This window comes from Cryptomeria japonica, unplaced genomic scaffold (genome assembly GCF_030272615.1).
Source record: "Cryptomeria japonica unplaced genomic scaffold, Sugi_1.0 HiC_scaffold_466, whole genome shotgun sequence".
NCBI lineage: Eukaryota > Viridiplantae > Streptophyta > Pinopsida > Cupressales > Cupressaceae > Cryptomeria > Cryptomeria japonica.
In genome coordinates, this window is record NW_026729286.1 from 59,169 (window position 1) to 82,500 (window position 23,332).

Sequence of the window (23,332 nt, forward strand, 5' to 3'; positions counted from 1 at the left end):
CGGGGTTACTGGAGCGCCCCCTCTTTTTTTGTCAGAGCGTTTGGTGGGGTTTCTCGCATTGGCTCTTCCCAGGCCCGGTTGTTGGGTGCGCTCCCACCCTGGCGCGCGCGAAGTTGGAAGTTGGGTTAATTGCCCGGGCGCGCACCTTCGCCAGGGTGGGCACCTTGGTGCGCACACCTTGGCTGGGCTGCGCACCAGGGCGGGCTCAAGATGGCACCAGCATTCCCTTTTTCTCACTATCTTTCAAAACGGAAATTTTAAAATCTCGTTTTTTTTTTGCCTTTTATGGAAATTAGTGAAGGCATCGCATCAAAGGTGCGCACCTCGCTGCCCACCTTGGTGTGCTCCGAGGTGCCCACCACGGTGCGCAACGCCGGTGCGAACCCGGGAGCGCCCCGATGTGTGCTCCAAGGTGCGGCGTGCACGAAGTCGGACCCCGGTTTGCCCCGGGTGCGCACCTCGCGTGCACCTTGGTGCGCACACCTTGGCTGGGTTGCGCGGCCTGGTGGGCACCATGGTGCGCACCAAGGAGCGCTCCGAAGTGTGCTCCAAGGTGCGGCGTGCACGAAGTCGGAGCCCGGTTTGCCCCGGGTACGCACCTCGCGTGCACCTTCGCCGGGGTGGGCACCTCGGCTGGGTTGCGCGCCCTGGTGCGCACCAAGGAGCGCTCCGAAGTGTGCTCCAAGGTGCGGCGTGCACGAAGTCGGAGCCCGGTTTGCCCCGGGTGCGCACCTTCGCCGCGGTGCGCACCATGGCGTGCACGAAGTCGGAGCCCGGTTTGCCCCGGGTGCGCACCTCGCGTGCACCTTCGGCGGGGTTGCGCGCCCTGGTGGGCACCATGGTGCGCACCAAGGAGCGCTCCGAAGTGTGCTCCAAGGTGCGGCGTGCACGAAGTCGGAGCCCGGTTTGCCCCGGGTGCGCACCTCGCGTGCACCTTCGGCGGGGTTGCGCGCCCTGGTGGGCACCATGGTGCGCACCAAGGAGCGCTCCGAAGTGTGCTCCAAGGTGCGGCGTGCACGAAGTCGGAGCCCGGTTTGCCCCGGGTGCGCACCTCGCGTGCACCTTCGCCGCGGTGGGCACCATGGCGTGCACGAAGTCGGAGCCCGGTTTGCCCCGGGTGCGCACCTCGCGTGCACCTTCGCCGGGGTGGGCACCTCGGCTGGGTTGCGCGCCCTGGTGCGCACCAAGGAGCGCTCCGAAGTGTGCTCCAAGGTGCGGCGTGCACGAAGTCGGAGCCCGGTTTGCCCCGGGTGCGCACCTCGCGTGCACCTTCGCCAGGGTGGGCACCTCGGTGTGCTCCGAGGTGCGAACCCGAGAGCGCTCCGAGGTGCCCACGAAGTCGAAAGTCGGGTTAATTGCATTGTTTTCCCCGGGTGCGCTCCGAGGTGCGCAACATCGGCGCGCACCAAGGAGGGCTCCGAAGTGTGCTCCAAGGTGCGCACGATGGCGTGCACCTCTGGTGCGCACGATTCGGAGCTCGGTTTGACCGGGGTGCGCACACCTTGGCTGGGTTGCGCACCTTTTGTGCGCTCCAAGGTGCGCACGAAGTCGGAGCTCGGTTTGCCCCGGGTGCGCACCTTCGCCAGGGTGCGCACCTTGATGCGCACGCCTTGGCTGGGCTGCGCACCTTGGTGGGCGCCATGGTGCGCACCTTTCGTGCGCTCCAAGGTGCGCACGAAGTCGGAGCTCGGTTTGCCCCGGGTGCGCACCTTGGTGGGCGCCATGGTGCACTCCGAGGTGCCCAAGATTGGTGCGCACCAAGGAGCGCTCCGAAGTGCGCTCCAAGGTGCGCGCGAAGTCGAAAGTTGGGTTAATTGTCCGGTTTGCCTCGGGTGCGCACCTTGCGTGCACCTTCGCCAGGGTGGGCGCCTTGGTGCGCACACCTTGGCTGGGCTGCGCACACCTTGGCACCCGCGTTTCCTTCATTTTAAATTTTTTTTTTTTACAATCTCTCAAGTGGGAAATTCTATAATCTCAACTTTTTTTGCCTTTTCAGGAAACTTTTGAATGGAGCGCATCATTGGTGCGCTCCGAAGTGTGCTCCAAAGCTCTCTCCAGCTGCGTGCACCTGCCCCGGCCGCGCACCCGGCCCCGCCCAGCTTCGCTCACCTGTCCCGGGCGTCTGGTGCGGAACCTTAGAGTAAGAAACATCACCGTGCACCTTGGCCAACGTGCGCGACTCGACCGAGCGCGCACTGGCCGAGGTGCACACCGATTTCACCTGGGTGCGCGCGCAGCACCTCGGGCGCACCGGGGTGCGCGCACAACGCCCGGGTTGCACCGTGGCCTGTGTGCTCGGGGCGCCTCGGGTGCGCGCTCGGTGTCGCCCCCGCGCGCGCGGTAGTGCGGGCAGCGCACCCCGGCCCGGCCCGGCCCCGACGAGAACGCAAACGGGCAAAAGGTTTATTCAAATAGCATTGCGACGCCCGGCGAAAAACTAAAAAAGGGTGCAACACCGGGACTTCCCGGGAGGTCACCCATCCCAGTACTACTCCGGCCCAAGCGCGCTTAACTGCGGAGTTCTGATGGGATCCGGTGCACTAACGCTGGTATGATCGCACCCGTTATGAGCTTGTCGCAGTGTGTACTTAGCAAACCGCGACCCACGTGCGAATCCACCCCGGCCACCCACCCCCGTCGAGGTGCACACCCTCCCTCGCGAAGTGCGCCCCGTTCGCCAAGTGTGAGCCCTGCCCGGGTGCGCGCACCTTGCTAGGGCGTCGGGTGTGCACCCGGCCCGGCCTACGTGCGTGCACCTGGAGGGGGCGTCGTGTGCGTGCAGTGTCCCGTCTGCAACGCGGTGCCCACACACCACCTCGGGCGCAACGACCTGCGCTCACATGTGGGCCGAGTGCACCTTGGTGCATGTTCGGGGCGCCTCGGGTGCACGCTCGATCTTGCCCCGGTGCACCAAGGCGCTCGGTTTGCCCCGGGTGCGCACTTGGTGCAAGGTGGGCACCCAAAATAGGGATCAAGCACCAAAACACAAGTTTCGGGATGCAAAATGGGACCCAAGGACCACAAATGCGTTCCAAGACCCATGATGGGTCCACGAGAACAAAAATGTGTTCCGAGACTTAATAAACAAATATTGGGTTTTAGGAGAAGAAACATGCTCTGATGCCCAAAACGAGAATCGACCCCGAAAAGGCCACAGGCCAAAAGTGGGATGCGAGACAAAAAAAAATGGGACCCGAGGACCAAAATTGGGTTCCCAGGTCGAAGACAGGGCAACCGGACAAGAAACGACCTCTAAGGCTCGAAATGAGTCCCGGCGACTAAAACTTGACAAGAAGCACCCATCAGGCACCCAACTCGACACCCATGGGATGCCGACCCACCCGGGCTTCCACCTAGCACACCTTGGCACCCACCCACCCTCGCACCCAACCTCGCACCCAACTTAGCACCTTTGAACCCACATTGGCACTCACCCTGACCCTGGCACCTTGGAACCCACATTGGCACTCACCTTGACCCTGGCACCCACCTTTGCACTCACCTTGGGACCCACCCTGGCTCCCACCTCGGCACCCACCCAGACACCCACCTTGGTTCCTTGGCACCCACCTTGGATCCTTGGCACCCACCCCGACACCCACCTTGGCACGCAACTTGGCTACTTGCCACCCATCTTGGCTCCTTGACGCCCACCCCGACAACCACCCCGTGACCTACCCTGGCTAGGGTTGGTGCACACCCACCCTGGTGCCCACCTTGGCACCCACCCTATGACCCACCTTGGCACGCACCTTAGTACCCACCCCGTTACCCACCCTAGGACCCACCCCGTGACCCACCTTGGCCAGGGTGGGTGCCTTGGTGCGCACAACTTGCCTGGGCTGCACACCAGGGCGGGCTCAAGATGGCACCCGCGTTCCGTTTTTTTCACTATCTTTCAAAACGGAAATTTTAAAATCTCATTTTTTTCTTTTTTTTGCCTTTTCTGGAAATTAGTGAAGGCAGCGCATCAAAGGTGCGCAATGCTGGTGCGAACCCGGGAGCGCTCCGATGTGTGCTCCAAGGTGCGGCGTGCACGAAGTCCGAGCCCGGTTTGCCCCGGGTGCGCACCTCGCGTGCACCTTCGCCGGGGTGAGCACCTTGGCTGGGTTGCGCGCCCTGGTGCGTACCAAGGAGCGCTCTGAAGTGTGCTCCAAGGTGCGGCGTGCACGAAGTCGGAGCCCGGTTTGCCCCGGGTGTGCACCTCGGGTGCGCACCTCGCGTGCACCTTCGCTGCGGTGGGCACCTTGGCTGGGTTGCGCGCCTTGGTGGGCACCATGCAGTGCACGAAGTCGGAGCCCGGTTTGCCCCGGGCGCGCACCTCCGCCAGGGTGGGCACCTTGGTGCGCACAACTTGCCTGGGCTGCGCACCAGGAAGGGCTCAAGATGGCACCCGCGTTCCGTTTTTTTCACTATCTTTCAGAACGGAAATTTTAAAATATCGTTTTTTTTTGCCTTTTCTGGAAATTAGTGAAGGCAGCGCATCAAAGGTGCGCAACGCTGGTGCGAACCTGGGAGCGCTCCGATGTGTGCTCCAAGGTGCGGCGTGCACAAAGTCGGAGCCCGGTTTGCCCCGGGTGCGCCCTGGTGGGCACCATGGTGCGCACCAAGGAGCGCTCCGAAGTGTGCTCCAAGGTGCGGCCTGCACGAAGTCGGAGCCCGGTTTGCCCCGGGTGTGCACCTCGGGTGGGCACCTTGGTGCGCATGCCTTGCCTGGGCTGCGCACCAGGGCGGGCTCAAGATGGCACCCGCGTTCCTTTTTTTTCACTATCTTTCAAAACGGAAATTTTAAAATCTCATTTTTTTTTGCCTTTTTCTGGAAATTAGTGAAGGCAGCGCATCAAAGGTGCGCACCTCGCTGCCCACCACGGTGCGCAACGCCGGTGGGCACCCGGGAGTGCTTCGAAGTGTGCTCCAAGGTGTTGCGTGCACGTTGTCGGAGCCCGGTTTGCCCCGGGTGCGCACCTCGCGTGCACCTTCGTCGGGGTGGGCACCTTGGCTTGGTTTGCCCCGGCTGCGCTCCGAAGCGGGGTTATTGGAGCGCCGCCTCTTTTTTTGTCGGAGCGTTTGGTGGGGTTTCTCGCATTGGCTCTTCCGAGGCCCGGTTGCCACCCTGGCGCGCACGAAGTCGGAAGTAGGGTTAATTGCCCGGGTGCGCACCTTTGCCAGGGTGGCACCTTACCTGGGCTGCGCACCAGGGCGGGCTCAAGATGGCACGCGCGTTCCGTTTTTTTCACTATCTTTCAAAACGGAAATTTTAAAATCTCCTTTTTTTTTTGCCTTTTCTGGAAATTAGTGAAGGCAGCGCATCAAAGGTGCGCACCTCGCTGCCCACCTTGGTGTGCTCTGAGGTGCGCACCCGGGAGCGCTACGAAGTGTGCTCCAAGGTGCGGCGTGCACGTTGTCGGAGCCCGGTTTGCCCCGGGTGCGCACCTCGCCTGCACCTTGGCCGGGGTGGGCACCTTGGCTGGGTTTGCCCAGGGTGCGCTCCGAAGCGGGGTTACTGGAGCGCCCCCTCTTTTTTTGTCAGAGAGTTTGGTGGGGTTTCTCGCATTGGCTCTTCCCAGGCCCGGTTGTTGGGTGCGCTCCCACCCTGGCGCGCGCGAAGTTGGAAGTTGGGTTAATTGCCCGGGCGCGCACCTTCGCCAGGGTGGGCACCTTGGTGCGCAAACCTTGGCTGGGCTGCGCACCAGGGCGGGCTCAAGATGGCACCAGCATTCCCTTTTTCTCACTATCTTTCAAAACGGAAATTTTAAAATCTCGTTTTTTTTTTGCCTTTTATGGAAATTAGTGAAGGCATCGCATCAAAGGTGCGCACCTCGCTGCCCACCTTGGTGTGCTCCGAGGTGCCCACCACGGTGCGCAACGCCGGTGCGAACCCGGGAGCGCCCCGATGTGTGCTCCAAGGTGCGGCGTGCACGAAGTCGGACCCCGGTTTGCCCCGGGTGCGCACCTCGCGTGCACCTTGGTGCGCACACCTTGGCTGGGTTGCGCGGCCTGGTGGGCACCATGGTGCGCACCAAGGAGCGCTCCGAAGTGTGCTCCAAGGTGCGGCGTGCACGAAGTCGGAGCCCGGTTTGCCCCGGGTGCGCACCTTCGCCGCGGTGGGCACCATGGCGTGCACGAAGTCGGAGCCCGGTTTGCCCCGGGTGCGCACCTCGCGTGCACCTTCGCCGGGGTGGGCACCTCGGCTGGGTTGCGCGCCCTGGTGCGCACCAAGGAGCGCTCTGAAGTGTGCTCCAAGGTGCGGCGTGCACGAAGTCGGAGCCCGGTTTGCCCCGGGTGTGCACCTCGCGTGCACCTTCGCTGCGGTGGGCACCTTGGCTGGGTTGCGCGCCTTGGTGGGCACCATGCAGTGCACGAAGTCGGAGCCCGGTTTGCCCCGGGCGCGCACCTCCGCCAGGGTGGGCACCTTGGTGCGCACAACTTGCCTGGGCTGCGCACCAGGAAGGGCTCAAGATGGCACCCGCGTTCCGTTTTTTTCACTATCTTTCAGAACGGAAATTTTAAAATATCGTTTTTTTTTTGCCTTTTCTGGAAATTAGTGAAGGCAGCGCATCAAAGGTGCGCAACGCTGGTGCGAACCTGGGAGCGCTCCGATGTGTGCTCCAAGGTGCGGCGTGCACGAAGTCGGACCCCGGTTTGCCCCGGGTGCGCACCTCGCGTGCACCTTGGTGCGCACACCTTGGCTGGGTTGCGCGCCCTGGTGGGCACCATGGTGCGCACCAAGGAGCGCTCCGAAGTGTGCTCCAAGGTGCGGCGTGCACGAAGTCGGAGCCCGGTTTGCCCCGGGTGCGCACCTCGCGTGCACCTTCGCCGCGGTGGGCACCATGGCGTGCACGAAGTCGGAGCCCGGTTTGCCCCGGGTGCGCACCTCGCGTGCACCTTCGCCGGGGTGGGCACCTTGGTGTGCAGACCTTGGCTGGGTTGCGCGCCCTGGTGGGCACCATGGTGCGCACCAAGGAGCGCTCCGAAGTGTGCTCCAAGGTGCGGCCTGCACGAAGTCGGAGCCCGGTTTGCCCCGGGTGTGCACCTCGGGTGGGCACCTTGGTGCGCATGCCTTGCCTGGGCTGCGCACCAGGGCGGGCTCAAGATGGCACCCGCGTTCCTTTTTTTTCACTATCTTTCAAAACGGAAATTTTAAAATCTCATTTTTTTTTGCCTTTTTCTGGAAATTAGTGAAGGCAGCGCATCAAAGGTGCGCACCTCGCTGCCCACCACGGTGCGCAACGCCGGTGGGCACCCGGGAGTGCTTCGAAGTGTGCTCCAAGGTGCTGCGTGCACGTTGTCGGAGCCCGGTTTGCCCCGGGTGCGCACCTCGCGTGCACCTTCGTCGGGGTGGGCACCTTGGCTGGGTTTGCCCCGGCTGCGCTCCGAAGCGGGGTTATTGGAGCGCCGCCTCTTTTTTTGTCGGAGCGTTTGGTGGGGTTTCTCGCATTGGCTCTTCCGAGGCCCGGTTGCCACCCTGGCGCGCACGAAGTCGGAAGTAGGGTTAATTGCCCGGGTGCGCACCTTTGCCAGGGTGGGCACCTTACCTGGGCTGCGCACCAGGGCGGGCTCAAGATGGCACGCGCGTTCCGTTTTTTTCACTATCTTTCAAAACGGAAATTTTAAAATCTCCTTTTTTTTTTGCCTTTTCTGGAAATTAGTGAAGGCAGCGCATCAAAGGTGCGCACCTCGCTGCCCACCTTGGTGTGCTCTGAGGTGCGCACCCGGGAGCGCTACGAAGTGTGCTCCAAGGTGCGGCGTGCACGTTGTCGGAGCCCGGTTTGCCCCGGGTGCGCACCTCGCCTGCACCTTGGCCGGGGTGGGCACCTTGGCTGGGTTTGCCCAGGGTGCGCTCCGAAGCGGGGTTACTGGAGCGCCCCCTCTTTTTTTGTCAGAGCGTTTGGTGGGGTTTCTCGCATTGGCTCTTCCCAGGCCCGGTTGTTGGGTGCGCTCCCACCCTGGCGCGCGCGAAGTTGGAAGTTGGGTTAATTGCCCGGGCGCGCACCTTCGCCAGGGTGGGCACCTTGGTGCGCACACCTTGGCTGGGCTGCGCACCAGGGCGGGCTCAAGATGGCACCAGCATTCCCTTTTTCTCACTATCTTTCAAAACGGAAATTTTAAAATCTCGTTTTTTTTTTGCCTTTTATGGAAATTAGTGAAGGCATCGCATCAAAGGTGCGCACCTCGCTGCCCACCTTGGTGTGCTCCGAGGTGCCCACCACGGTGCGCAACGCCGGTGCGAACCCGGGAGCGCCCCGATGTGTGCTCCAAGGTGCGGCGTGCACGAAGTCGGACCCCGGTTTGCCCCGGGTGCGCACCTCGCGTGCACCTTGGTGCGCACACCTTGGCTGGGTTGCGCGGCCTGGTGGGCACCATGGTGCGCACCAAGGAGCGCTCCGAAGTGTGCTCCAAGGTGCGGCGTGCACGAAGTCGGAGCCCGGTTTGCCCCGGGTACGCACCTCGCGTGCACCTTCGCCGGGGTGGGCACCTCGGCTGGGTTGCGCGCCCTGGTGCGCACCAAGGAGCGCTCCGAAGTGTGCTCCAAGGTGCGGCGTGCACGAAGTCGGAGCCCGGTTTGCCCCGGGTGCGCACCTTCGCCGCGGTGCGCACCATGGCGTGCACGAAGTCGGAGCCCGGTTTGCCCCGGGTGCGCACCTCGCGTGCACCTTCGGCGGGGTTGCGCGCCCTGGTGGGCACCATGGTGCGCACCAAGGAGCGCTCCGAAGTGTGCTCCAAGGTGCGGCGTGCACGAAGTCGGAGCCCGGTTTGCCCCGGGTGCGCACCTCGCGTGCACCTTCGGCGGGGTTGCGCGCCCTGGTGGGCACCATGGTGCGCACCAAGGAGCGCTCCGAAGTGTGCTCCAAGGTGCGGCGTGCACGAAGTCGGAGCCCGGTTTGCCCCGGGTGCGCACCTCGCGTGCACCTTCGCCGCGGTGGGCACCATGGCGTGCACGAAGTCGGAGCCCGGTTTGCCCCGGGTGCGCACCTCGCGTGCACCTTCGCCGGGGTGGGCACCTCGGCTGGGTTGCGCGCCCTGGTGCGCACCAAGGAGCGCTCCGAAGTGTGCTCCAAGGTGCGGCGTGCACGAAGTCGGAGCCCGGTTTGCCCCGGGTGCGCACCTCGCGTGCACCTTCGCCAGGGTGGGCACCTCGGTGCGCACACCTTCTCAATGTTTTCTTGCCTTTTCTGGAAATTGGTGAAGGCAGCGCATCAAAGGTGCGCACCTCGGTGTGCTCCGAGGTGCGAACCCGAGAGCGCTCCGAGGTGCCCACGAAGTCGAAAGTCGGGTTAATTGCATTGTTTTCCCCGGGTGCGCTCCGAGGTGCGCAACATCGGCGCGCACCAAGGAGGGCTCCGAAGTGTGCTCCAAGGTGCGCACGATGGCGTGCACCTCTGGTGCGCACGATTCGGAGCTCGGTTTGACCGGGGTGCGCACACCTTGGCTGGGTTGCGCACCTTTTGTGCGCTCCAAGGTGCGCACGAAGTCGGAGCTCGGTTTGCCCCGGGTGCGCACCTTCGCCAGGGTGCGCACCTTGATGCGCACGCCTTGGCTGGGCTGCGCACCTTGGTGGGCGCCATGGTGCGCACCTTTCGTGCGCTCCAAGGTGCGCACGAAGTCGGAGCTCGGTTTGCCCCGGGTGCGCACCTTGGTGGGCGCCATGGTGCACTCCGAGGTGCCCAAGATTGGTGCGCACCAAGGAGCGCTCCGAAGTGCGCTCCAAGGTGCGCGCGAAGTCGAAAGTTGGGTTAATTGTCCGGTTTGCCTCGGGTGCGCACCTTGCGTGCACCTTCGCCAGGGTGGGCGCCTTGGTGCGCACACCTTGGCTGGGCTGCGCACACCTTGGCACCCGCGTTTCCTTCATTTTAAATTTTTTTTTTTTACAATCTCTCAAGTGGGAAATTCTATAATCTCAACTTTTTTTGCCTTTTCAGGAAACTTTTGAATGGAGCGCATCATTGGTGCGCTCCGAAGTGTGCTCCAAAGCTCTCTCCAGCTGCGTGCACCTGCCCCGGCCGCGCACCCGGCCCCGCCCAGCTTCGCTCACCTGTCCCGGGCGTCTGGTGCGGAACCTTAGAGTAAGAAACATCACCGTGCACCTTGGCCAACGTGCGCGACTCGACCGAGCGCGCACTGGCCGAGGTGCACACCGATTTCACCTGGGTGCGCGCGCAGCACCTCGGGCGCACCGGGGTGCGCGCACAACGCCCGGGTTGCACCGTGGCCTGTGTGCTCGGGGCGCCTCGGGTGCGCGCTCGGTGTCGCCCCCGCGCGCGCGGTAGTGCGGGCAGCGCACCCCGGCCCGGCCCGGCCCCGACGAGAACGCAAACGGGCAAAAGGTTTATTCAAATAGCATTGCGACGCCCGGCGAAAAACTAAAAAAGGGTGCAACACCGGGACTTCCCGGGAGGTCACCCATCCCAGTACTACTCCGGCCCAAGCGCGCTTAACTGCGGAGTTCTGATGGGATCCGGTGCACTAACGCTGGTATGATCGCACCCGTTATGAGCTTGTCGCAGTGTGTACTTAGCAAACCGCGACCCACGTGCGAATCCACCCTGGCCACCCACCCCCGTCGAGGTGCACACCCTCCCTCGCGAAGTGCGCCCCGTTCGCCAAGTGTGAGCCCTGCCCGGGTGCGCGCACCTTGCTAGGGCGTCGGGTGTGCACCCGGCCCGGCCTACGTGCGTGCACCTGGAGGGGGCGTCGTGTGCGTGCAGTGTCCCGTCTGCAACGCGGTGCCCACACACCACCTCGGGCGCAACGACCTGCGCTCACATGTGGGCCGAGTGCACCTTGGTGCATGTTCGGGGCGCCTCGGGTGCACGCTCGATCTTGCCCCGGTGCACCAAGGCGCTCGGTTTGCCCCGGGTGCGCACTTGGTGCAAGGTGGGCACCCAAAATAGGGATCAAGCACCAAAACACAAGTTTCGGGATGCAAAATGGGACCCAAGGACCACAAATGCGTTCCAAGACCCATGATGGGTCCACGAGAACAAAAATGTGTTCCGAGACTTAATAAACAAATATTGGGTTTTAGGAGAAGAAACATGCTCTGATGCCCAAAACGAGAATCGACCCCGAAAAGGCCACAGGCCAAAAGTGGGATGCGAGACAAAAAAAAATGGGACCCGAGGACCAAAATTGGGTTCCCAGGTCGAAGACAGGGCAACCGGACAAGAAACGACCTCTAAGGCTCGAAATGAGTCCCGACGACTAAAACTTGACAAGAAGCACCCATCAGGCACCCAACTCGACACCCATGGGATGCCGACCCACCCGGGCTTCCACCTAGCACACCTTGGCACCCACCCACCCTCGCACCCAACCTCGCACCCAACTTAGCACCTTTGAACCCACATTGGCACTCACCCTGACCCTGGCACCTTGGAACCCACATTGGCACTCACCTTGACCCTGGCACCCACCTTTGCACTCACCTTGGGACCCACCCTGGCTCCCACCTCGGCACCCACCCAGACACCCACCTTGGTTCCTTGGCACCCACCTTGGATCCTTGGCACCCACCCCGACACCCACCTTGGCACGCAACTTGGCTACTTGCCACCCACCTTGGCTCCTTGACGCCCACCCCGACAACCACCCCGTGACCTACCCTGGCTAGGGTTGGTGCACACCCACCCTGGTGCCCACCTTGGCACCCACCCTATGACCCACCTTGGCACGCACCTTAGTACCCACCCCGTTACCCACCCTAGGACCCACCCCGTGACCCACCTTGGCCAGGGTGGGTGCACCCACCCTGGTGCCCACCTTGGCACCCACCCATCCTAGCACCCAGCCTGTGACCGGGCTTGGAACCCAACCTTGCACCCGCACCCGTCTTGGCCAGTGTGGGTGCGCACCCATCCTGGCACCCACGTTGTGACACACCCTTTAACCCACGCACCCTAGCACCCACGTTGGCACCCACCTTGGAACCCAACCTAGCAACTTGGCACCCACCCCGTGACCCACCTTGGCATCCACCATAGCAGTCGCCGACTTGGCACCCACCTCGGCACCCACCTTGACACTTGTGGACCCACCTTGCCACTCACCCTAGCATCGACCCATCCTAGCACCCACCCTGGCACCTTTGCACCCTAGCACTCACCCATCCTAGCACCTAACCTGTGACCCACCTTGACACTCACCCTCGCACCCACCTTGGAACCCAACCTAGCACCCACCCACCCTGACACCAACCCTAGCACCTACCCACCCTTGCACCCACCCTGTGACCCATCTTGGCACCCACCCATCCTACCACTCAACCTATCACCCACCTTCTCACCCACCTTGGCATCCACCTTAGCACCCACCCACACTGGCACCTTGGCACCCACCTCGGGCAAGGTGGGTGCACACCCACCCTGGCACCCAATTTAGAACCCACCGAGCATGTTACCCACCTTGGCACCCACATTGCAGCCCACCCTAGTACCCACCCTATGACCCACATTGGCATCCACACCCTAGCACCCAGGCACCTCGACACCCGCCTTGACACCCACCCTAGCACTGAACCTGTGACCCACCTTGGAACTCACCCTAGAACCCACCCACCCTGTGAACCACCTTGGCATCCACCTTAGCACCCACCCACCTTGGCACCCACTCTAGCACTCACCCATCCTAACACCCAACTTGTTACCCACCTTGGCACCCGCCCTCGCGTCCACCTTGAAACCCACCCTAGCACCCACCCACGCAGGAGCCCACCTTGGCACCCAACCTAACACCCACGCATCCTGGCACCCAACTTGTGACCCACCTTGGAACCCACCCTAGTACCCACCTTTGAACCCACTATATCACCAACCCACCTTGGCACCCACCCTATGACCCTCTTTGGAATCCACCCTAGCACGCACCCACCCTGGCACCCACCATGGAGCGCACCCTAGCACCCACCCACCTCGGCACGCACCTCAACACCCACCTTGGTGTGCGCACTGCGCCAACCTCTCAAAGACCCTATGTGGTGCGCTCCAAAGTGTACACCTTTGGTGCGCTCCAAGGTGCGCACCTTTGGTGCACACCGAGGTGCACACCAAAGTGTGCACCGAGGTGAGCACCAAAGTGCACTCCAGGGTGCACACCAAGGCGTGCACCTTTGGTGCGGTCAATGCAAACGAATTCGGAAGTTGGGGTCGATGTCCTAATCGCTGCTGCAGACTACACGTATGAGAATCGGACAAATAGCTTTATATAGGGGAGGTGTTGCGTTTGATGGGTCGACTCCCCTGGTTGTGTGCACTGCACCAACTTCAAAGACCCTGTCTTGTTTAAGAAGTCAAAAGTTGGGGTGGATGTCCTAATCATTGCTGCAGTCTACGCATGTATGAGAATCAGACAAATAGCTTATATAGGGGAGGTGTTGCATTCGGTGGGTTGACTCCCCTGGTTGTGCGCACTGCGCCAACCTCAAAGACCCCGCATAGCAGAAGAAGTCGGAAGTCGGATTTTGGTGAGCACCAAGGCGTGCACCTTTGGTGCGGTCAACGCAGACGAATTCAGAAGTTGGGGTGGATGTCCTAATCATTGTTGCAGGCTACACATGTATGAGAATCAGACAAATAGCTTATATAGGGGAGGTGTTGGGTTTGATGGGTCAACTCCCTTGGTTGTGCGCATTACGCCAACCTCAAAGACCTTGTTTTCGTTAAGAAGTCAAAAGTTGGGGTCAATGTCCTAATGGCTCCTGCAGGCTACACATGTATGAGAATCGGACAAATAGCTTATATAGGGGAGGTGTTGGGTTTGATGGGTCGACTCCCCTGGTTGTGCGCATTACGTCAACCTCAAAGACCTTGTTTTCGTTAAGAAGTCAAAAGTTGGGGTCGATGTCCTAATTGCTCCTGTAGACTACACATGTATGAGAATCAGACAAATAGCTTATATAGGGGAGGTGTTGGGTTTGATGGGTTGACTCCCCTAGTTGTTCGCATTACACCAACCTCAAAGACCTTGTTTTCGTTTAGAAGCCGAAAGTTGGGGTCGATGTCCTAATTGCTCCTGCAGGCTACGCATGTATGAGAATCAGACAAATAGCTTATATAGGGGAGGTGTTGGGTTTGATGGGTCGACTCCCCTGGTTGTGCGCATTGCGCCAACCTCAAAGACCCTGCATTGCGGATGAAGTCGAAAGTCAGAGTTTGGTGTGCTACAAGGTGTGGTCGAAGGTGCTCACCTAGGTGTGCACCTTTGGAGCACAGGAAAAGTGCCCTCCAAAAGTGCGCACCTTTGGAGTGCACAAAAGTGCCCTCCAAAAGTGCGCACCTTTGGAGCGCAGAAAAGTGCCCTCCAAAAAGTGCCCTCCAAAAGTGCGCACCTTTGGAGCGCAGAAAAGTGCCCTCCAAAAAGTGCCCTCCAAAAGTGCGCACCTTTGGAGCGCAGAAAAGTGCCCTCCAAAAAGTGCCCTCCAAAAGTGCGCACCTTTGGAGCGCAGAAAAGTGCCCTCCAAAAAGTGCCCTCCAAAAGTGCGCACCTTTGGAGCGCAGAAAAGTGCCCTCCAAAAAGTGCCCTCCAAAAGTGCGCACCTTTGGAGCGCAGAAAAGTGCCCTCCAAAAAGTGCCCTCCAAAAGTGCGCACCTTTGGAGCGCAGAAAAGTGCCCTCCAAAAAGTGCCCTCCAAAAGTGCGCACCTTTGGAGCGCAGAAAAGTGCCCTCCAAAAAGTGCCCTCCAAAAGTGCGCACCTTTGGAGCGCAGAAAAGTGCCCTCCAAAAAGTGCCCTCCAAAAGTGCGCACCTTTGGAGCGCAGAAAAGTGCCCTCCAAAAAGTGCCCTCCAAAAGTGCGCACCTTTGGAGCGCAGAAAAGTGCCCTCCAAAAGTGCGCACCTTTGGAGCGCACAAAAGTGCCCTCCAAAAGTGCGCACTTTTGGTGCGCACCAAGGCGCTGGTTCGGTCGTTGCAGGCGAGTTCGGAAGTTGGGGTCGATGTCCTGAGCGGAGGTGCAAACTACACAGGTGTCGGAATCGGACAAATAGCTTATATAGGGGAGGTGTATGCTTCGATGGGTCGACTCCCCAGGTTGAGCGCACCGCGCCAACCTCAAAGACCCTACGGTATGGATGAAGTCGGAAGTTGGGTCCGATGACCGATTCGATTAGTAGGTATGCTCATGAGGTCGGAATTTGGGTCCGATGACCTGCCATGTGCAGGAAGGCGAATGTTGACACTGTGCGTTGCAAGGTGCACACCAAGGCGCTGGTGCGGTCTTTTTAGTCGAGTTCGGAAGTTGGGGTCGATGTCCTGATCGGAGGTGCAAGCTACACAGGTGTGGGAATCGGACAAATAGCTTATATAGGGGAGGTGTATGCTTCGTTGGGTCGACTCCCCGGGTTGAGCGCACCGCGCCAACCTCAAAGACCCTACGGTATGGATGAAGTCGGAAGTTGGGTCCGATGACCGATTCGATATGTAGGCATACTCGCGAGGTCGGAATTTGGGTCCGATGACCTGCCACGTGCAGGAAGGCGAATGTTGGCACTGTGCGTTGCAAGGTGCGCACCAAGGCGCTGGTTCGGTCGTTGGAGGCGAGTTCGGAAGTTGGGGTCGATGTCTTGATCGGAGGTGCAAACTACACAGGTGTGGGAATCGGACAAATAGCTTATATAGGGGAGGTGTATGCTTCGTTGGGTCGACTCCCCGGGTTGAGCGCACCGCGCCAACCTCAAAGACCCTACGGTATGGATGAAGTCGGAAGTTGGGTCCGATGACCGATTCGATATGTAGGCATACTCGCGAGGTCGGAATTTGGGTCCGATGACCTGCCATGTGCAGGAAGGCGAATGTTGGGACTGTGCGTCGCAAGGTGCGCACCAAGGCGCTGGTGCCGTCGTTGCAGTCGAGTTCGGAAGTTGGGGTCGATGTCCTGGTCAGAGGTGCAAACTACACAGGTGTGGGAATCGGACAAATAGCTTATATAGGGGAGGTGTATGCTTCGATGGGTCGACTCCCTGGGTTGAGCGCACCGCGCCAACCTCAAAGACCCTACAGTATGGATGAAGTCGGAAGTTGGGTCCGATGACCGATTCGATACGTAGGCATATTGGCGAGGTCTGAATTTGTGTCCGATGACCTGCCATGCGCAGGAAGGCGGAATTTGGGTCCGATGACCGAGTTGATGGCGTGCCATGCGCAGAAAGGCGGAATTTGGGTCCGATGACCGAGTTGATGTTGATGGCCCGCCATGCACAGGAAGGCGGAATTTGGGTCCGATGACCGATTTGAAGGCGTGCCATACGCAAAAAGGCGGAGTTTGGGTCCGATGACCGAGTTGATATTGATGGCCCGCCATGCGCAGGAAGGCGGAATTTGGGTCCGATGACCTGACATACGCATGGAGTCCGACTCGGGGGCCGATGTTCGATTCGATGACTTGCATTGTGGGTAAAGTCGGAAGTTGTGGTCTTTGACCCGATTCGATGACCAGACTTCGGCTGCTTGAGAATCGGACAAATAACTTATATAGGGGAGGTAGTGTTCTCGAGCATCCTCCCCCCGTGCCCGTTTATGTCGATTGATGCTGGTGCTCGACTGGTTGGAGCGCTCGGATGCAAAAATCTTGCACCAGGATTTATCGATTGTGATGGACACGGCAAGTCTCCTGATTGCTATGCAGGAGCTCATCGTGAATCTCTATGCGGCCTTGGTATGGACTCGACCTGCGGAATGGTTCGGCAATGGTAGTCGCTCCAACACGTCCTTGCAATGGCCACAGAGGTGATTCGACTAGAGCTCCAGTCTAGCTTTTGGGTTGCTTGGCGGACTGGTATAGCCGCGATCGAGTTCCGGCCATGAACGTTTTAGATAGCTCTTGGGCTTTCTGGGACGGAAGTCGGAAGTTTGGGCTGTTGTCCGATTTGATGACCATTCTTCGGATGTGTGAGAATCGGACAAATAACTTATATAGGGGACTGTGTTGTCTCACGCAGCCCCCTCCGTGCCCCTCTATCTCGACCGATGTTGGTGCTTGAAAGGGTTGGGATCGCTCGGATTTATAAACGTGCACCACCATTTGTCGAGTGTGAGGGACGCGGCAGGTCTCCTAAATGCTATGCGGGCGCTCTCTGAGAATCTCTATCCGGCCTCGACACAGACTAGTCTTGCTGAATGGTTTGGCACTGGTAGTCGATCCAACACGTCGTTGTTGTGGCCGCCTAGGCGATTCGATTCGAGCCCCCGTCTAGCTTTTGGGTTGCTTGGCGGATTTTGCCCTATCCGCAAGTGAGCTCGGTCCCTAAACGTTCGAGAAACCCGATTGCTATGCGCCGACTCTCTTTCTTGCGAGCCTCCATCTAGCTTTTGGGTCTCTACGGAACGGAAGTCGGAATCTGGGACCGTTGTTTGATTCGACGAGGCAGACTACGGTTGTGCGAGAATCGGACAAATAACTTATATAGGGGAGGTGTTGACTGGAGCATTCTCCCCCGTGCCCCTCTAACTCGACCAATGCTGGCGCTCGAACGGTGGTAGCGCTCGGATTTTCATTGAGCGCCAGCATTGGTCGATTTAGAGGGGCATGCGAGATTCCCGAATGCTATGCGAGGGCTCTAACGGAAATGTCTATTGGTTTCGGTATGGATGCAATTGCGAGTGGTTCGGCAAAGGTAGTCGTTCCGATGCGTCCATGTCGTGGCCAAATCGATAATTCGATTTGAGCCCTCGTATAGCATTTGGGTCTCTCGATGTGATTCCGCATTCCAGTCCCTTTGGGCACTGCTTGAGCCGCATCCCAGGGGGTTCCCTTCCCAATAATCTGCCTCGCAACCCGATTGCTATGCGGTGAGGCTCCTCGGCCGCCTCGGAACTATCTGTGTATCAGACGCATCGCGGGATAAGGGGTTGGCAACGGTAGTCGCCCCAAGCGCGTCCGATGCTTGGACCATTCCGAGGCGGCCCTGAAGCCTCTTCCGTCTAGCCGTTGGGTCCTTCTCGCCGCATCCCTCGCCTCGCACCCCGATTGCTATGCGGTGAGGCTCCTCGGCCGCCTCGGAACTATCTGTGTATCGGACGCGTCGCGGGATAAGGGGTTGTCACTGGTAGTCGCCCCAAGCGCGTCCGATGCTTGGACCATTCCGAGGCGGCCCTGAAGCCTCTTCCGTCTAGCCGTTGGGTCCTTCTCGCCGCATCCCTCGCCTCGCACCCCGATTGCTATGCGGTGAGGCTCCTCGGCCGCCTCGGAACTATCTGTGTATCGGACGCGTCGCGGGATAAGGGGTTGTCATTGGTAGTCGCCCCAAGCGCGTCCGATGCTTGGACCATTCCGAGGCGGCCCTGAAGCCTCTTCCGTCTAGCCGTTGGGTCCTTCTCGCCGCATCCCTCGCCTCGCACCCCGATTGCTATGCGGTGAGGCTCCTCGGCCGCCTCGGAACTATCTGTGTATCGGACGCGTCGCGGGATAAGGGGTTGTCACTGGTAGTCGCCCCAAGCGCGTCCGATGCTTGGACCATTCCGAGGCGGCCCTGAAGCCTCTTCCGTCTAGCCGTTGGGTCCTTCTCGCCGCATCCCTCGCCTCGCACCCCGATTGCTATGCGGTGAGGCTCCTCGGCCGCCTCAGAACTATCTGTGTATCGGACGCGTCGCGGGATAAGGGGTTGTCACTGGTAGTCGCCCCAAGCGCGTTCGATGCTTGGACCATTCCGAGGCGGCCCTGAAGCCTCTTCCGTCTAGCCGTTGGGTCCTTCTCGCCGCATCCCTCGCCTCGCACCCCGATTGCTATGCGGTGAGGCTCCTCGGCCGCCTTGGAACTATCTGTGTATCGGACGCGTCGCGGGATAAGGGGTTGTCACTGGTAGTCGCCCCAAGCGCGTCCGATGCTTGGACCATTCCGAGGCGGACCCGAAGCCTCTTCCGTCTAGCCGTTGGGTCCTTCTCGCCGCATCCTTCGCCTCGCACCCCGATTGCTATGCGGTGAGGCTCCTCGGCCGCCTCGGAACTATCTGTGTATCGGACGCGTCGCGGGATAAGGGGTTGTCACTGGTAGTCGCCCCAAGCGCGTCCGATGCTTGGACCATTCCGAGGCGGACCCGAAGCCTCTTCCGTCTAGCCGTTGGGTCCTTCTCGCCGCATCCCTCGCCTCGCACCCCGATTGCTATGCGGTGAGGCTCCTCGGCCGCCTTGGAACTATCTGTGTATCGGACGCGTCGCGGGATAAGGGGTTGTCACTGGTAGTCGCCCCAAGCGCGTCCGATGCTTGGACCATTCCGAGGCGGACCCGAAGCCTCTTCCGTCTAGCCGTTGGGTCCTTCTCGCCGCATCCCTCGCCTCGCACCCCGATTGCTATGCGGTGAGGCTCCTCGGCCGCCTTGGAACTATCTGTGTATCGGACGCGTCGCGGGATAAGGGGTTGTCACTGGTAGTCGCCCCAAGCGCGTCCGATGCTTGGACCATTCCGAGGCGGACCCGAAGCCTCTTCCGTCTAGCCGTTGGGTCCTTCTCGCCGCATCCCTCGCCTCGCACCCCGATTGCTATGCGGTGAGGCTCCTCGGCCGCCTTGGAACTATCTGTGTATCGGACGCGTCGCGGGATAAGGGGTTGTCACTGGTAGTCGCCCCAAGCGCGTCCGATGCTTGGACCATTCCGAGGCGGCCCCGAAGCCTCTTCCGTGTAGCCGTTGGGTCCTTCTCGCCGCATCCCTCGCCTCGCACCCCGATTGCTATGCGGTGAGGCTCCTCGGCCGCCTTGGAACTATCTGTGTATCGGACGCGTCGCGGGATAAGGGGTTGTCACTGGTAGTCGCCCCAAGCGCGTCCGATGCTTGGACCATTCCGAGGCGGCCCCGAAGCCTCTTCCGTGTAGCCGTTGGGTCCTTCTCGCCGCATCCCTCGCCTCGCACCCCGATTGCTATGCGGTGAGGCTCCTCGGCCGCCTTGGAACTATCTGTGTATCGGACGCGTCGCGGGATAAGGGGTTGTCACTGGTAGTCGCCCCAAGCGCGTCCGATGCTTGGACCATTCCGAGGCGGACCTGAAGCCTCTTCCCTCTAGCCGTTGGGGCTTTCTCGCCGCATCCCTCGCCTCGCACCCTGATTGCTATGCTGTGAGGCTCCTCGGCCGCCTTGGAACTATCTGTGTATCGGACGCATCGCGGGATAAGGGGTTGGCAGTGGTAGTCGCCCCAAGCGCATCCGATGCTTGGACCATTCCGAGGCGGCCCTGCAGCCTCTTCCGTCTAGCCGTTGGGGCCATCTCGCCGCATCCCCCACCTCGCACCACGATTGCTATGCGGTGAGGCTCCTTGGCCGCCTCGGAACTATCTGTGTATCGGACGCATCGCGGGATAAGGGGTTGTCACTGGTAGTCGCCCCAAGCGCGTCCGATGCTTGGACTATTCCGAGGCGGCCCTGCAGCCTCTTCCGTCTAGCCGTTGGGGCCATCTCGCTGCATCCCCCACCTCCTCGGCCGCCTCGGAACTATCTGTGTATCGGACGCATCGCGGGATAAGGGGTTGGCAGTGGTAGTCGCCCCAAGCGCGTCCGATGCTTGGACTATTCCGAGGCAGCCCTGCAGCCTCTTCCGTCTAGCCTTTGGGGCCATCTCGCCGCATCCCTCGCCTCGCACCCCGATTGCTATGCGGTGAGGCTCCTCGGCCGCCTGGGAACTATCTTCGTATCGGACGCATCGCGGGATAAGGGGTTGTCACTGGTAGTCGCCCCAAGCGCGTCCGATGCTTGGACTATTCCGAGGCGGCCCTGTGGCCTCTTCCGTCTAGCCGTTGGGGCCATCTCGCCGCATCCCCCACCTCGCACCCCGATTGCTATGCGGTGAGGCTCTTCGGCCGCCTTGGAACTATCTTCGTATCGGACGCATCGCGGGATAAGGGGTTGTCACTGGTAGTTGGCCCCAAGCGCGTCCGATGCTTGGACTATTCCGAGGCGGCCCTGCAGCCTCTTCCGTCTAGCCGTTGGGGCCATCTCGCCGCATCCCCCACCTCGCACCCCGATTGCTATGCGGTGAGGCTCCTCGGCCGCCTTGGAACTATCTTCGTATCGGACGCATCGCGGGATAAGGGGTTGTCACTGGTAGTCGCCCCAAGCGCGTCCGATGCTTGGACTATTCCGACGCGGCCCTGTGGCCTCTTCCGTCTAGCCGTTGGGGCCATCTCGCCGCATCCCCCACCTCGCACCCCGATTGCTATGCGGTGAGGCTCCTCGGCCGCCTTGGAACCATCTTCGTATCGGACGCATCGCGGGATAGGGGGCTGTCACTGGTAGTCGCCCCAAGCGTGTCCGATGCTTGGACCATTCCTAGGCGGCCCTGAAGCCTCTTCCGTCTAGCCGTTGGGGCCTTCCCGCCCCATCCCTCGCCTCGCACCCCCGATTGCTATGCGGTGAGGCTCCTCGGCCGCCTTGGAACCATCTGTGTATCGGACGCATCGCGGGATAAGGGGTTGGCACTGGCAGTCGCCCCAAGCGCGTCCGATGCTTGGACCATTCCGAGGTGGCCCTGAAGCCTCTTCCGTCTAGCCGTTGGGGCCTTCCCGCCCCATCCCTCGCCTCGCACCCCGATTGATATGCGGTGAGGCTCCTCGGCCGCCTTGGAACTATCTGTGTATCGGACGCATCGCGGGATAAGGGGTTGGCACTGGTAGTCGTCCCAATCGCATCCGATGCTTGGACCATTCCGAGGCGGCCCTGCAGCCTCTTCCGTTTAGCCGTCGGGGCCTTCCCGCCGCATCCCTCGCCTCGCATCCCGATTCCTATGCGGTGAGTCTTCTCGGCCGCCGCGGAACTATACCTGTTATTGCTACTGCATCCTTCGGCTGGTAACCTCCTCTGCCGCCTTGGAACGTTCTCTTTGTCGGACGCGTCGCGGGATAAGGGGTTGGCACTGGTAGTCGCCCCAAGCGCGCCCGATGCATAGACCGCTCCGAGTCGACCTTGCTTTCAGCCTCTCACATGCATAGACCTCTCTGAGTCGACCCTGCAGCCTCTCACGTTTAGCCTTTGGAATCTCGCCTCACAACATGATTGCTATCCTTGATGCATCCCTTGCCTCGAGCCCTGATTGCTTTCTTGGCTGCATCCCTCCTCTCCTCACAGCCCGGTTGTCATCACTGCTTCATCCGTCGCTTCATGCATTCTGGCTGCTGGGCCCTTCCCACCGCACACCTCGATTGCTATCTCTTCTGCATCACACACCCCGATTGCTATCTCTGCTACATCCCTCGGCTCTCACTTCTGCATCCTTCGCCTCACACCTCGATTGCTATCAATGCTGCATCCGTAACCTCACACCCCGATTGCTATGCGGGGAGGCTCCTTGGCCGCCTTGGAAATTTCTGTGTGTCGGACGCACCGCGGGATAAGGGGTTGGCACTGGTAGTCGCCCCAAGTGCGCCCGATTCTTAGACCGCTTCGAGGTGACCTCGTAGCCTCTTTCGTCCAGGCTTCCTGCCTTCAACGCCCTTTTTACACCTCGATTGCTATGCGCGGGCTCGTTGGCGTCTATCACCTCTCTGCGAAGAGTGGCACGATGATTGTTGGGGTAAATCGTAGCAGTCCGATCTCTGGCCTTGGGCCATTGTGAGGGCTGATCGATTTCCTGTGCGCATCTCGTGTTCGCCCAGTAACAGACTCGACGACTTGTAATCGGTCTTGTTCCCGATTGTTCCTGGAGGTAGTCTTCGGAACTCTTGGATTTGACCTGTCACTCGAACTGTCCTCTTCCGAGGATGCTTGTGTGTGTGTGCTTGTGCCATTTCCTTGGCGGTATTAACGAGATATTAAAGAGCGGAGTGAGCGCCTCGCCCAGCTATGTTTGGGGCTCTCACTCCCTTACCCGGTGTGCGACCGCTTTGCACGTAGGTTGCGGAGCATCGCGACTCTTTCGATGTTTGGCGGTTGTCTTCCGGTGATGCGTTGGTCCCGAAGTGCACGTTACTAGCATTTCTGCCATTGTTCTCGATCTTTGGCACGTTCCTTCGTTGCAATTGGATATATATCTCCGTTTATACGCGCAGGCTTCTCCCGCCTATTCAGCGCTGTCCCACTCTCAGCACTCTCGTGGTCTCCTTGGCTTCTCTCTCCCGTGAGCGAGCTCTCTTCTCGAGTCTTTTCCATGTCCCATGGAGGTTGCCTTGCGAAATTCGGGCACACAAACGTGACCGGATAAGAGCGGAATTGCCTATGAGGAGAAGCTCACCTTAGGGAGCAGCAATGCCGAGTGTTTCGACAGAGGGTAGAGGGGGCGTTGTTTGGGCGGTTGCACAAAAGAGTGCTACGTTTGCACTGAAGGTTGCTTCTTCGTCTCCGACGAACTCTTCGAGGCAAAAAAGCTTGTTTACGGGGTCGAGGTGGGACTGTTCGTGCGAGTTGCGCCACCAAAAGTGCGTAGGG

General features: G+C 60.5%; 2 non-coding genes across 2 annotated transcripts; both read right to left on the reverse strand.

Annotated features, from left to right (window-relative positions):
• Positions 1-2,444: 2,444 nt before the first annotated feature.
• On the reverse strand, positions 2,445-2,563 carry LOC131871820 (5S ribosomal RNA). Its single transcript, XR_009370021.1, has one exon. It is a non-coding gene; the product is annotated as a 5S ribosomal RNA (ribosomal RNA).
• Positions 2,564-10,368: 7,805 nt separating this feature from the next.
• Positions 10,369-10,487, reverse strand: LOC131871805 (5S ribosomal RNA). The gene has a single exon (XR_009370006.1). It is a non-coding gene; the product is annotated as a 5S ribosomal RNA (ribosomal RNA).
• Positions 10,488-23,332: the final 12,845 nt, after the last annotated feature.